The 16,027-nt window shown below is 42.4% G+C and overlaps 1 non-coding gene across 1 annotated transcript; it reads right to left on the bottom strand.

Moving 5' to 3' along the window:
- Window positions 1-823: 823 nt before the first annotated feature.
- On the bottom strand, window positions 824-961 carry LOC114814089. The gene has a single exon (XR_003761831.1). It is a non-coding gene; the product is annotated as a small nucleolar RNA SNORA7 (small nucleolar RNA).
- Between the last annotated feature and the right edge of the window lie 15,066 nt (window positions 962-16,027).

Below are 16,027 nucleotides of genomic sequence, written 5' to 3'. Positions count from 1 at the left end.
TTGTTAAAATCAGTTTGTAAACTGATTGCAAATTGTAAATTTTGCAATCCCCTGAAAGTTTGCCCAGGAACTTGATTATCTGGCTGCAGATTCTCCAGTCCCTTCCTGCTGCAGGCAGAGTGAGAGAGTGGAGTGCCTGAGCAGAAAGATTTCCACGGATGGTTGGGAGAGTCCTGGCAGAGAGTAGGGTTTGGGATGATGGACTTGCTCAATGCTCCAACTTTCACAGAAAACACTGGAGGTTTTTCAGCTCAGTTGCACAGCCCGAATGGCAGGTAGAGCAGCATGCCTGAGCTGAATAAAAAATACCAGTCTCCATGTCTCATTTTGCACTTTAATCAGACATACTTGGTACAGGCCTCTGCAAGGTCCTTTATTAAAATAGCAGATCTGCTGCATAGGAAGAGGATAGAGGCCTAGGACAACTAGCCCCATTATTTCTCAAGAAGGTGTTTAAAGGGTGGGTGTTTGGGCCTTAAATCGCTTCATAGTGGCAGGTGGTTCAGGAGGGATGAACCAGTCTGGAATCACCTGGAGAGTCATCAGGAGGGAGATACTGACTTTCCACCCTATCTCTTCTGACAGGATTCTGGACAGCCCATTCCTTGTGCCCTCGTCTTGTCTTAGCTGTTGTGTCATCTCGGACCATACGACTCCATGAACTCCCAGAATGCCCCACCTCCATCTGCAATCACTGTACTACAGTATCCATAGAGTTTTATTGGTAAAAATATGGAATGGTTGCCTTCTTCCACGTAGTAAACTTGAGTCTCTGTCTTCGACTCTTTCTCATGCTGCTGCTGCCCAGCAGAGGTGAGTTTTGACTTGAAGCATATTGCCTTCCACTCACTAGCCACTGCCCAAGCTAGGAATGGAATGAGTAGGCTTCTGCTTGACTCTCCCTCCCGCAGCCGAGACTAGTAGAGTATGGGAAACGCTCCAGGTGAGATCCTAAGAGGGAGCCTTGTGCCCTAGGGAGTAGGATTTTGTGCGTGTCAGCAGAGGAAGCAGGGAGAAAAAGGGAGGCTCTCCCGAGGAAAAAGGAGGCACTCTCGTTGTAACCCTGTGTGGAGGCAGGAACCCATAGGCCTGCTCACTGAGAGATGTAGAAGACACTGGGGTTTTAGCCCCTTGAGGACAGCCCTCACCAGGCTTACCTTCTGAAAATGGGCAGCACCATTCTTTGCCACACGCTGGTTCTGAACTACCTGAGTGTTTCAAGCCAAAGTGAAAAAGCCTGCCATCAAGAAAGCCCAGCTAATGGAATTTCCGTGGGCCGAACATACTCCCCGAGATGCTTTCTCATCTGCTCCAGTAGGCTTCCCTGCCAGTCATTTTTCCCTGGAAGAATAACAGTCTTCTCAGGAGGAAGGCCCTTGTGAACCAAAAATTCACTAGGGAGGGAGAAAGATATAAAGGAGGTACTCCCATCCTGGATTGGAAGCCCACACTAAAGAGGATTTGTCTTCAGCTGAAACAGAAAGTAGAGAAATAGTAACAATAAAGAACGACACAACTTTTCTCAACTGTGAGACAGATAAAAAGCAGCCCCTGGACCTGCAGGATATCTCAGGAGGATAACCGATGATTTAGCACAAAAGTTAGTGTGTTACCCAGAAAAGTGTGTACGCCAGTGCATAACACATGGTTGCTTTGGGATGCTGGGCTGCATATTGCTTAAAGCAGAGGCTGGCTGAGGAGAGGCATGTGACACACGGAAGCTACTGTAGAAAAACATGTGGGTTAACTTTAGGATGACCTCACCCAGGTGAGCCCTACTGTAGGTTTCAAATGTAAGGCCCCATGGTTTCTGGATGAGGTCTTCAGTGAATTTCAAAACTAGATTGAGAGGCAACGTGATACAGGGCGGAGAAACCAAGTCGGCTATGATGCAGTTAAGTGGCCCAGCATTGTTGCCATCTTTTTTGTTTGTAAATCAGATTTTAAACTGTGACTACTGAGTAGTGTTTTAAAAAGTGAAAACCACCTGGAACTAGCTGCTTTCTAATTTGATCATTTCTGCTGTCTCACTGGTTCTCCTTGAATTTGATTATTTTAGTCAGACATTCTATCTGTGAGGCCCCCTCATCTGAGTTGATGGCTACAGTTCTCTATTTCAAGAAGAACATTTTGGACTTCCCCTGATAATTCACATCTACAGGAAAAAAAATCACATACTTTCAAACTTAGTCTGTTTGGCTTCCTTGGGAAATTTTGTTACTGCACATATCAAACCCAAGGGACGTGGGGTAATGATTTGAAGTTGTCTCATACCTCCCCGTTGGTGCTGAAACACAGATTTTACTCTGAGAAGAAAGAGACTCCATTTCTTGTTAAGAACACTTTGTGCTAAGATCAGGTATGGGCACATCCCCTGCACAATGCTGAAAACCCTCTGGGCTTCATGCCAGGAGTATAGCCTGCATTTACCTTATGCCCTTTTGCCAGAGAAAGGGCAAAACATACCCAAATTGCTACAGAAAAAGCATATGCAAAACTCTTTCAGACAAACTGATAGTCACTGCCCACCTTCTGAGCACTTCTTTCATCTCTATGGTGAGTCTGTGCTTTGCTGGTGAACTGTGAGGCATTTTAAATTTTCCTTATAGAGATTTGAGCCTTTGCCCTCAGCAAATGTACCAGGAGATACAGAAGCTAAACAAGCTAGATCTAAAAGCACCTAACTACATTTTAGCAGTGTGGTAGGGCATACAGGTCTGCCTTTTGATCCACTTTTACAGAGGTGTACGTGAGCTGCGGCAGCATCTTCAAATATGAAGGGCAACTCAACTGATAAATTTTTATCTAGATAAAACAGCATATCTCCCAGACTCAGGGCCTGAAACAACCAGGGTAGGACCTAAAAGAATCAGTCTCTGAGCAAATAATATTTTAAATACCAATGAAAAATGTGATCCACTGCACTGCAGCATGCAACTTTGTTTAGCAGGAAAGTTTAACTGTTAAGTTTGCAAAGGGCTTATGAAGATTTTGCTGGTTTTCCCTGAATTGATTCAGCTTTTCTTAAAGCTGCTTTAAAATGCTTAAGTCTTCCTCTGCTTTACAACTGGAATTGTGATTGTCATATCAGAGAGTTAAAAACAATTAAAAATCACACAAGTTCAAGCAGGCTAGCAACTGCAATCTAAAGCGCAGCGTGGCCTAGTGGATAAAGGATGGGCCTGGGACTAAGAATACTAGCTTGCTGTGTGACCTTGGGCAAATCACTTTGGTTCTCCGGGCCTCAGCTACTCAGCTGTAAAATGGGGAATAAGATCATGAGCACCATGTGGGACAGGGACTGTGTCCAACCCACCCCAGAGCTTAGAACAGTGCCTAGCACATAGTAAGCACTTAACAAATGCCATAATAATTATCGTTATTATTGTTATATTTTCCCAAGTGTGTAGTACATTGCTCTGCACATAGTAAGTGTTCAATAAATATCACTGATTTATTTCAAACAATTGGTCTGTGGATTCTTTTTTTTACCATTTATACCATCTTTTTTTAACCATTTAGATCGTAAGTTATTTTTAAGAGTGCTAGCTCCTTAAGGGCCGGATGCTTGTGTCATCTCTCAATGCCTACAACTGTGAATTGCTTAATCAAGTTACTAGTATATATTTCTATTTATTAATTTCTAAAAGCAATATGCCACATGATAAATATCTGTATACAATGCAATTTTATCAATATTCTTTTTTGCCATTTTTACAATGGGGCAATAAAGATTATCCATTTGAGGGGAATGGCCAAATGAAAAAATCCATACTTATGATAGTTCAACAGCCATTTTACTGTTGCTGCTTTAAGATTTGCTACTTACATATTCAACTTGTTTCTGCCCTCTGAATTAGGAGTGTTTATTATCTGGGTGTTGGGGAGAGAGAATTTTCCTCTACCTCTCCTCTGCATGTTCTTTTCACCTAGGCTTACTCCACTTGCTTCCGGGAGAATATTCATTAGCGTGATCATGGGTGCCAACTTTTCATGTTGAATGCAGGGAAAACTTGGGCAGGAGCTCTGGTGAGGCAGACAGTTGCATTCAGGGCCAAAGATAGAGTTACCATGACATGACAGAGATCAGGCCATTGCCAGACCAAAGCTTCCCAAGGCTTAATCTTGAAATTAGGTGGTTCAGGAAACAGCAGATGATCTTCAACCTCTCCTCCAGTTCCCTCCTCCAATCCCTGGGGCTTCCAAGTACTAGCACGGGCTTGCCGTGGCATCCACTCCCACTCCCAAAGGTGGGGAGAATTGGACTTTTTATAACACTTTTTTATGGCATTGAAGTTCTTACTACCTGTCAGGCACTGTAGTAAGCACTGGCTAGATGCAAGAAAATCAGGTTGGATATGGTTAATGTCCCACATGGGACTCACAACTTTAATCCCCATTTTTCAGTTGGTACTAAAGCACAGAGAAGTTATGAGAGCTACCCAATGTCACACAGCAAAAAAAGTGGCGGATCAGGATTAGAACCCAGGTCCTCTGACTCACAGGCCCATGTTCTTTCCACTTGGCCATGCTGCTTCTCATTCCCTTCCCCGCCCCCCCAGCACTTGTATATATATATGGAGAAGCAGCATGGCTCAGTGGAAAGAGCACGGGCTTTGGAGTCAGGGCTCATGAGTTCGAATCCCAGCTCTGCCACTTGTCGGCTGTGTGACTGTGGGCAAGTCACTTAACTTCTCTGTGCCTCAGTTTCCTCATCTGTAAAATGGGGATTAAGACTGTGAGCCCCACGTGGGACAACCTGATTCCCCTATGTCTACCCCAGCGCTTAGAACAGTGCTCGGCACATAGTAAGCGCTTAACAAATACCAACATTATTATTATTATATATATATATATATAAATCCTATTTATTTTATTAATGATGTGTATATATCTATAATTCTATTTATTTATATTGATGTTATTTATGCCTGTCTACTTGTTTTGTTTTGTTGTCTGTCTCCCTCCTTCTAGACTGTGAGCCCGTTGTTGGGTAGGGATTGTCTCTGTTGCTGAATTGTACTTTCCAAGCACTTAGTACAGTGCTCTGCACATAGTAAGTGCCCAATAAATAAGATTGAATTGAACTGAATTCATGATATTCATTTCCCTGATGGTATTATTCCACTGTCTCAAAGAATGAGTATAATAAAAAATACTATCCAAGAGAAAAAACTATTATTATTATTATTATATTTGTAAAGCGCTTATCATATGTCAAGCACTGTTCTGAGCCCTGAGGTAGATACAAGTTGATTGGCTCACACATAGTCCCCATCCCTTACAGGGCTCACAGCCTAAGTAGAAGGGAGAACAGGAATTGAATCCCCATTTTACAGATGAGGAAACTGAGGCTTAGAGAAGTGAAGTGACTTGTCCAAGGTCACATGGCAGGCAGATGGTAGAGCTGAGATTAGAACCCAGGTCCTCTGATTTCCAGGCCTGGGCTTTTTCCATCAAGTGTCAGAGTATAAAATATTGAAGCCAACCCAACAAAAAAGCCTCCATATATTTACACAGCACACTAGTATTTGAAGTGGTTTTTTCCCCTATTAAGTCAAATAGCCCAGTCACATAGTAGTGGAAGCAAACTTAGGAAATGAATCCATGTTCATAGACTAGTGTGATTATGACATATCCTCAACTCACAAGATTACAAAGCATTTTACTACACACTGTATAAAGAGTCTTCATGGCATACTTGTTCCTACTAGTAGGGATATTTTTAGGGGTTGTGGATGAAGCTCTACACTGGACAGGAAAAATGAAAAAATTCTAAAAAGCACAGGTTAGACAAGCACACGTTTCTCTTGAGGAGAACAACCTTTTGTAGAAAAGGAAGCAAGAACTGCTCAGGGAATTTTTCAAAGGAAGAGGTTGGTAATTCCACCCTTCAGAAAAACTGCCTAAGAACAGGCATAGTTCGAGACTCATAACAAAAAGAGGAAGCAAATCCTAGTGGTTGAAGCCATTCAGCAACTAGTTTTCTACCATTGTTCTCTCTACCCACTATTTCCTGTCTAGCCAAAGCACACAACTGAAGCAATGACCAGGGGCTTAAGGCTGTTCTCCCTCCTACTTAGAGTATGAGCGGCATGCTGGGCAGGGACTGTGATCTACTAGTTACCTTCCATCTAGCCCAGCTCTTAGCACAGTGCTTGGCACATAGTAAGTGCTTAAATACCTTTTTAAAAAAAATAAGTTGGTGGAAAGATCTCCTTTTTAGGGACAATTCTTAGGTTATTTAGAGTAGATGGGTCTTCAACTTGTTATCCTACAGATGCATTTTATTCGTTCTAGTGTAATTTACTCATGGTCTTTTGAAGTTTCCAAATTAGCCATGTTTATTTGAACTTTCATTATGTGGAAATAGAATATGGACCAAAGGTACATGACTAAATGTTAAGTGTAAATGCATGGTTGAGAATTATCAAAGTTATCCTAAAATTCACTTTGGGCTCAACCAGCTGATTATTTCTGGCTCAAACACTTCTGTCTGAAAAATCCCAACAGGACTCTCACTCGGGCAATGTGGTGTCCAGTGCAGATGATCAGAGTGAAAGTGGGATGGAAAGAGAGTTGGAGCATCTCTATTCTCAAGCATTTCTAGCATATGAACTCCAGGTAGGATTCTCCAGGGGGACCATGTTACTAGGAATAAATATCCCCGAAACACTCGGTTCAGCAGTTGCCGGTGTTCTGACCGATGAAAGATTCCCCATTATGGCTTAGCCATTTCCCAAACCCCAGAAGGTAATAATGGTAAAGCTGGGGACTCTTTCTAACTAGTTGTGAAAGGTTATATACATTTTAGGGACCTGAATTATCTTATTAGTTAGCATAAGCAGATACAGCCAAAGAGTGTCTTTAAGGAGGGTGACATTTGCTATTCCAGGTGATGTTAACAGAAAATATATATTCTTGCAATTCTGCCATCTTCTTATTTTCTCTATATTTTCTTCCACATTTACCAAGGGCTTACTATGTGGAAAGTATTTTAGGAAAATTCACTTAAATTACTTATTTCCCACAAATTAATGGTGAGCTCCAGGGCACCAAAAGGGATTGTTAAAAAAAAAAAAATTTCCTTGGAATGGTGGCCTGGAACCGGCAGGCATCTTAAATATACAATATTATCCATCAACAGCATATTCAGAGTGCTACATCAGTCATTCAGTCTCTCCCCTCACTCCCCAATTAGTGTGACTGATAAACCACATTTGGCTATAACATAAAATTTAGGAGGAGAGTGTGGGGAGGGGTACAGGGAAGAAGTGGGGGAAGAGATAAGACTGGAGAATTCACGTGGAGCATTTCTCAAGGAGCTTTCCTGTTTGTGTTTCATCTGTGGCTAGTTTCTATTTTCAATCTTGTTGAGCACCTGCTTCCCCTAAATGTTTCATGGGTACTGATTTCTCCAGAAATGATTTCTACTAGTACTTTCAGCCTCCCTTGTTGCCCCCTCTGAAAAGTTTAATTTGTAAATATGATTTTGAGGAAGATGAAGGACCAAAGGAAATTTTGATAGGGGAGGACCACAGTAGCCCTGGACAGAGAGTGTCTAGAAAAAAAATAATGAAATAATTTATTTTAGTGCCTATCATGTGTCAAACCTCGTGTTAAATGCTGGCGGTAGATATAGAGTCAGAATGATCAAAATCAGACCTGTCCCACCCAGGACTCAGAATAAGTGGACAGAAGATCAGGTATCTTTACTGCCCTTTTACAGATGAGAAAACTGAAGTACAAAGCAACTAAGTGTATTGCCCAAGGTCACATGGGTAGCCAGTAACAAAGCTGGGTCTAGAATCCTGTTTACTCCAATAATGTAATCAGAATGCCTTAATTCCTGTCTTGAAAACATGATATTTTGATCCTGAACCATGTCTGAGAGACATCACTGTTGCTCTGATCTTAACTCAAATTTCCAAACGTAAATTATTTTCTGCACATGGTTACTTGGTGCAACCCCTGCTAAGAGGCAAAACTACAGGCATATTCACTGAATGCAATCCTGCAGTTGGTTTTGAAAGAAAGGAGACACCTGAGAAATCTGGTTGAAAAATGTCATCGCACCCTGGAGTGTTTAACTTTCTTGTGGTCAGGGTCTTGTGTAATGAGTTCTATTACCAGCTCTGCCACTTGTCTGCTGTGTGACCTTAGGCAAGTCACTTCACTTCTCTGCACCTCAGTTAACTCATCTGTAAAAAAAGGGGTTGAGACAGCGAGTCCCACATGAGACAGGGACTGTGTCCGACTTAATTTGCTTGTATCCATCCCCACCCTCACCCCCCAGCCCTTAATATAGTGCCTGGCACATAGTAAGCGCTTAAATACCTCAGTTATTGATAAGCACTCAGAAAATACCACTGATTGACCGATTGTTAGCGCAGAAAGCTGGGAAGCCCTAGTCGGTTAACACAGGGAGACTTATTATTTAGTTTTCTACAAGAAAACTTTGAAAGCGTTGGCCCCTCAAAATAGGGGAAAGTGGAAACAGAAGTCTGATAGGTACCCAGGACCATGGCTTGCCCTCTGTGGGTGCTCAATAAATAACTGGGTGACGTCGATGCAGCTGACAGTGAGATGCACAACCTCCGCATCACCATTCCTGACCTGAGAGAGTACAACTTCCACTGCATCGCGATGAGAAAAAGTCAACCCCTCAGGTCACCGCCCAGCTTTATCACTTGCCAAACCGCCCAGCTCTTTAGCTAAACAAACGGCCTTTTAAAACAGGGAAAGTGAAAATAAAGTTTTCAAGGCCAATTTTACTTGAGAAAAGCCAAACCAAGAGGGTATGAAAAGCAGTTGTTAGCATATTGTCAAATACCCTGTCCTCTACCGACAGAGGAAATCAGATTGCTTTGTGCAAGCCAACTACTAACACCGGCATCCAAAAAAAAAAAAGAAGTTAGGTTACATCTGGTCTAAATCTTTATGCACCAGTGGACAAAAGCAATTAGGCAGCTTTGTTTTCAGTGCCACAGTAATGAAAGTCATATATTTTCCTACATTTTCTCTCTTGGTCACGCAGTCCAGAGGAAAACTGGAACAGAGTGCTTGAGTGTGCATGCTTCAAATCCAGGTTTCTACAGGAAAGCCCCATGAGTGTAAAGTAAGGAGTGCCCAGGTGGAACTGTCATTAGCCCGCCTGGGCATTACAGGTATTTGCTAATAACCCTAAACAACTAATCTATGAGGTGTTTTACACTCACTTACTAGCAATCTAGGTTAGGCCCCAGAGAGGTGGTTAAGTATTATTATCACTATTCCAGGGTTTGCAAAAGATAAGGTGATAAAAGTAATGCAGACTGCAGAAGCTTAAAAGTAACTTGAAATACTATCTCCACCCAAGAACCTAGCGATTCAGTGGAAGTCCTCACCTTGAGTCTTCTTGGATAGATTCAAAAGCTTTGTTTCAAGGATAAAAGAAGCAAATTTTGCTCCACAAATCTGGCCTGATGCTGATAAAACACTCTGAGGTTATTAATAATAATAATAATAATAAGTGCTTACTATGTGCCAAGAACTGTTCCAAGTGTTGGGGTAGATAAAAGGTAATTAGGTTGTCCCACGTGGGACTCACAGTCTTAATCCCCATTTTACAGATGAGGTGACTGAGGCACAGAGAAGTTAAGTGACTTGCCCAAGGTCACACAGCAGACAGTTGAGGAGGTGGGTTTAAAACCCATGTGCTCTGACTCCCAAGCCCCTGCTTTTGCCACTAGGCCATGCTACTTCACAGCAGAGGGGTTGGCTCCAAATAATATCAGCATAATCCACTTAAATGTCATGAGGGCTTTGGGGAGTTTCCCTCTAGAGAAGTAGCATGGCCTAATGGATAAAGTACAGGCCTGCAGGCAGAGGACCTGGGTTCTAATCCATTACCTCATTTTTTTTGTCTTTCCTTATGTGCCTGTCACCATCCTTCCCTCTCCATATTCTTGGATTATGAGCTCCTTGGGGGCAAAGAACCAGATAAAATTCTCAACTCTCTTTTTTTTCCCAGCGTTTCTACAGTGCTTTCCACATAGCAGGTTCTTAATAAATAATCATACTACTTTTTAAATGGCATTTGTTAAACCCTTACTGTGTGCCAGGCACTAAGCACTGCGGTAGACACAAACTAATCAGATTAGACACAGTCCATATCCCACATGGGGTTCACAGTCTTAATCCCCATTTTACAGAAGAGGTAACTGAGGCACAGAAAATTTCAGTGACTTGCCTAAAGTCATACTGCAGACAAGTGGAGGAACTGGGATTAGAACCCAGGTCCTTCTGACACCCACACCCATGCTCTATCCACTAGGCCATGCTGCATCACATACTTAACTACTGTGTGATCTTGAGCAAGTCACTTAACTTCTCTGTGCCTCGATTTCCCCATATGTAAAATGGATTAAATACCTCCTCCCCTCCTACTTAGATTGTGAGCTCAGTTTGGGACAGGGATTGTGTTTTATCTAATAATCTCATATCTACCCCAATGCTTAGTAACCTAGTATTAAGCAAATACTACAATTATCATTATTACTACTAATAATGATAATTGTTATTCTTTATTTACCAGTGTAAGGGTGTTGTATGAAATGTTTTTGAAAATGCAGCCTATAAGGACTAAGCTTCAGGAGGCATAAACTATATGGGGATGGCCTACAGGTTGGATAGGATGTACTCTTTGAGCACTTGATAGTCACTTCAGTCTGACAGCCCGTATGTACATATTAGTGGTTTCGTAGCCTGCCAAGAAGACTCAAGGTGAAATTGCTTTCCACTGGATCCCTAGGTTCTTGATTAGATGTGGAATTCCAAGTTGCTTTTAAACTTCTCCATTCTCCATTACATTTATCACCTTATTTTTTGTAAATGGGCAAGTGGAGGAACTAGAATTAGAACCCAAATCTCCTGGCTCCCCAAATCAGGTTTTATTTTTGACTAGATCATGCTGCTTCTCAATTAAAAATGATAATAAGGAAGTCAAGGTGGAGAACTGTTCATTCTGCTACTGTTTTTCAAGTAGGTCACTCACAACAACCAAAACCAAGCAGAAAACACCAAGAAAACCCTTCTGGAACTTGGGGACATCCTGTTTCCTCCTTTGAAAAATGGGAAGAATGATGCCAGCCTACCTTGCAGGGGAACTGCTGGGACTGTGCCTGGAAAATCCTTGGATCCGCTCTAAAATAGACAGTCTGTTAAATACTGGTGTACTGCTGAAGAACACACATCTGGGTTTAACAACTTGAACACTGTTCCTCCCTTCTGAAGAAGTTAGTGACAGGCTTCGTGCACTAAAGGAGGGGAGATCATTTCTAGCATGTATGTCACTTTGCAGTATGAACCATCTGTGGGAGAGTGCAGTAGAAATCCCAGTAAATAAAACAAATTTAAAAAGTGGTATTTCTGTTCTCTGGAGCAGTAGCAACAGGTGATTTTTTCAGGTCCACTGGTCCAGGCTCTGTAAGAAGCAAAATTAAGCAGTTCATTAATTAAACAAACCGATGGATGGAGAAACCATTCAATCAATCATATTTATTGAGTGCTGACTGCGTGTAGAGTGGTGTACTAAGTGTTTGGGAGAGTACAGTATAACAGAGTTGGTATACATATTAGAGAAGAAGCGTGGCTCAGTGGAAAGAGCCCGGGCTTGGGAGTCAGAGGTCATGGGTTCGAATCCCAGATCTGCCACTTGTCAGCTGTGTGACTGTGGGCAAGTCACTTCACTTCTCTGTGCCTCAGTTACCTCATCTGTAAAATGGGGATTAACTGTGAGCCTCACGTGGGACAACCTGATTAGCCTGTATCTCCCCCAGCTCTTAGAACAGTGCTCTGCACATAGTAAGCGCTTAACAAATGCCAACATTATTATTATTATTATTCCCTGCCCACAACGATCTTACAGTCTAGAGGAAATCTTGCTGAATGGAGAACAAATGAGCATATACATCTCACAGGATGGCCAACGATGGCCTGACTGTGAATCTGGTTGCCGTCCCCTGTTCAAAATCACGATTGCTGAGGGGAATTCAGGCTGCCTGTGGCAGAGGAACTATGAAAGGCTTGAATCTCTGATCCTTTTTAAAATCAAAACAGATTTTTAATCCTCCCCGGCTCATCCTCAACCCTCGGCTCCCATCCAAAATAAGCACTGTAGAACTTCTCTTTACATTTTTATTCCGGCCTCTCTCTGGGCATGATGTTCTTAACACTGAGGTCGCCTATATTAATGAGAAATTGCTAGCCCCACCTATTGGCAAAAGGGAGGAAGCAAAATAAATATTTTTTGTTCATTTTTTGCAAGGCTCCCACCTTAATAATCACCAAAGAAAATACAATTTACTGCTCAGACGCTAGTTTAAGTTACTTCAACCGAAGCATTTGGTTTATATTGGATTTTTCATTTAGACTATCTTTAAACAACTGTTAAATTCAAACTGTTATCACATCAAAATTCTGAGGAAAGCTTTGTTTTAATGGTATTTGTTAAGCGATTATTAGGTGCCAGGCACTGTTCTAAGTACTGGGGTAGATACAAATTAATCAGGTTGGACACAGTCCCTGTTTCACATGGGGTTCACAATCTTAATCCCCATTTAACAGTTGAGGTAACTTAGGCAGAGATAAGTTTAGTGATTTGCCCAAGGTCAAGCAGCAGACAAGTAGCAGAGTCAGAACTAGAACGCAAGTCCTCTGGCTCCCAGGCCCATGCTCTTTTCATCACACCACACTGCTTCTCTGGGGTTGAAGTGAGTCACTAAACTGCAGGAGGGAATCACCAGTCAGGGCTATTCCTAAATTGCCTATGGGATGAGGAGTTCCAGCATTGGACAGATCTTCCTGGAAGTGGGTTTGGCTCCTGTGGATGTGGAGGAGATATATGTGGTTATAGACTGTTGAACTTGTGGTTCTACCTGATGTCACGCTTATGTTACTGTTTGCTTCTGTCTGAATTTGCCCTCAATAAATACCTCTGAAGACCACAAATTTCCTGTCTGAGGCTGTTTTTCAGAGCCCCCAAAAGAACCAAGTTGTTTAAGGACCTGCAGAAAGAGCTGAAATGAGTTCTAAGTTAGAGAATCCAAGGGGTGAAGATGACTTTTACCAAGGTTTCCCCGGTACAAAGGAAACCCTGGTTTCCTGTCTACCCTCTACTGCAACAGCAGATGCTAAGCTGACTGACCGCAGTCTTGGGAAAGGGGAGGAAAGAAAAAGTAGCTGCCCAAGTCTGATTTTGGCCATTGGCAACTAACCCTTCTAAATGTGGATGAGCTATATATGGATGTTTGATGGTGAAATATCCAATCTTAAATAAGAAAAATGCTGAACCAATAGACAATGTTATTATTTCTATAAGACCACATGTCCAATTACACTTCTATAAATGATTTTAAGTTACTTGATATAGAAATGTTCTGAAATTGCAAATTCCCAATTTATGAGAAAGTCACACGGTTTTTGAGCATTTACATAAAGTTTAGCATGTACTTTTTACTTCTAGAAAGAAATAAAGATTTCACTTCTCTTTTAAATGATCAAAAAGGAACTTGCAGGGGCCCAACAAAATTTCTTAGGTTAATTTGTTTAAGAAGCTGGAGATTCCACCTGACTCAGTCTGCAGATTTTCACTAGCTAAAATGGGAATTTTCTTCAAAGAAGAATGGGGCAATCAGGTCCTTCCTTGAGTAATGAAGCAGGAAAAGCAAGTGTCTGTTCTTCCTGTTTGTGATAGGTCTTAGAATTCTCATCTTAGGAATAACCAAAGATTGGTCAGAACCGGGACTGATTTAATTTAAGGATTTGTGGGGCTGAAGCTCAGTGGAAAGAGGCTGGGCTTTGGAGTCAGAGGTCATGAGTTCGACTCCCAGCTCTGCCACTTGTCAGCTGTGTGACTGTGGGCAAGTCACTTCACTTCTCTGTGCCTCGGTTACCTCATCTGTAAAATGGGGATTAACTGTGAGCCTCACATGGGACAACCTGATTACCCTGCATCTACCCAGCGCTTAGAACAGTGCTCTGCACATAGTAAGCGCTTAACAAATACTAACATTATTATAATAGTCCTTCCCCCATGTAAACCACCTTCCACTGGAACCCCATTTTCCCCAGTAAACTCCTTCAAACACAGTCTCCCGTGGCATAAGGAGGGAGTCAAGGGATTGTGCAGGTTAGGGCAGGGGGAAGAAGACAGTGGACCTCACAGATCTGTGGCTCCCATCCAATCCGAGGGAGGCTAGCAGTGCTTCTCGGGCCTGTTTCTGGTTGATGTTTCCCTGTCCGCTGGTGGCATCTGCATTTAATTTCTTTCTCTGCCTCTCATGACATGGTAGTTTTCAGCCTCTCCCAGAGGGCAACTCCAAATTCCAAATTCAGGGGCCAAGGAAAGAAGCAGCGTGACCTGGTGGATCGAACACGGGCCTGGGAGTCAGAAGGACCTGGGTTCTAATTCTGGTTCTGCCACTTGTCTGCTTGGGCAAGTCGCTTCACTTCTCTGGGCTTCAGTTACATCATCCGCAAAATGAGGATTAAGACTGTGAGCCCTAGGTTGGGCAGGGAGTGTGTTCAACCTGATAAACGCCTATCTACCCCAGTGTTTAGTACAGTGCCTAGCTCATAGTAAGCACTTACCAAATATGATTTAAAAAGAAAAAGAAATTCTTGGTCAGGAATTTGGATAAACTTCCCACATGGACAGGGAGAACACCTTTGGGTTACAGATCTTTAAAGGGTGGAGACCGGGTTTACTGGTTTTCCATTTCCACCACAAGGCAACCAATGGGGCACTTCCCTGGGCAGTGAAATTAAGACCTCCTCTCCAGTTCTCTGACTGATTGGACACAAACTGCCCTAATCAGATGCCCAAAGTCCAGCAGACCCTCCCTTCAGGGACCCTGCCTCCATGGGGTCCATTCAGAAAAAGGCAGCTGCTGACAGAGTCCTAAGTGAACTTCCTCATTCTAGACCCTAGAATAATCAGAATAATCTGTCAGGGCAACAGGAAGCAGGTCCTAGGGATGTCAGGGGTTTTGGTCCCTTCAGGGGTTTTGGTCCCTCTCATGACTGCCACTGCCCAAAGACATCATATGTCACGAGATGCAATATAAACTCGCTGTGAGTAGGGAATGTGTCTGTTATAGTGTTGTGTTGTACTCTCCCAAGTGCTTAATACAGTGCCCTGCACAATGTAAGTGTTCAAAAAAGACTGATGATGTTTTGCCTCACATGTGGGCCTCACAAAATTGATTAGCCCAGGATGCTAACAGAGGTTGATCTGATTTTGTTCAGAACCATAATTCCTCTTCATTTTAATCTCTCTAGCCAGCCATCAGCATTTAAAAAAAGCTTACTGAAGTACCTGGCTCTCCTCTTTCCTATTCTTCAAGCCATAATTGAAATGGATCACAATAAGCATTATCTATTTGGGGAGGGAGTTGGTTTCCCTCTTCTCAGCCCCTTCTCCAGAGTCTGATAATACTTTGACAGTAGAATCAGATGAGGGGATACTAACAACACTCTAAATATGGACGTGATTGCTGGATTCTTGATGAATCAGATTAGGAAGTAATTTAAAGATTCAGGTAGGGAAGTGAAGCGTTTCAACAGGCATATGTTTTTTTTACCTGCTGCTGATGGCTGATTAGACAGATTAAAATTTAGGTGGCCTAACTTTTTCCCCAATTTTCTTAATACCCTTGAGGAGATCCAGGGATGTATACATTAGGCAAATGGGAAGGGGGCTAAATAACAATATTACTGCTACCATTACTACTATTAGTACCTACTACTACTGAAAATAATAAGACAATGGCATTTAAGTGTGTACTAAGTACTAAGCACTGTACTAAGTGCCAAGCATGATGATGATGATGATGAAAGTTTTTGTTAAGCACTTACTATGTGCCAAGCACTGTTCTAAGCGCATTGGGGACTACAAGGTAATCAGGTTGTCCCACGTGGGGCTCACAGTCTTAATGCCCATTTTACAGATGAGGGAACTGAGGCCCAGAGAGGTTAAGTGACTTGC

This window comes from Ornithorhynchus anatinus, chromosome 8 (assembly GCF_004115215.2).
Source record: "Ornithorhynchus anatinus isolate Pmale09 chromosome 8, mOrnAna1.pri.v4, whole genome shotgun sequence".
Taxonomy (NCBI): Eukaryota; Metazoa; Chordata; class Mammalia; order Monotremata; family Ornithorhynchidae; genus Ornithorhynchus; species Ornithorhynchus anatinus.
This window is presented reverse-complemented; position numbering and strand designations above follow the sequence as displayed.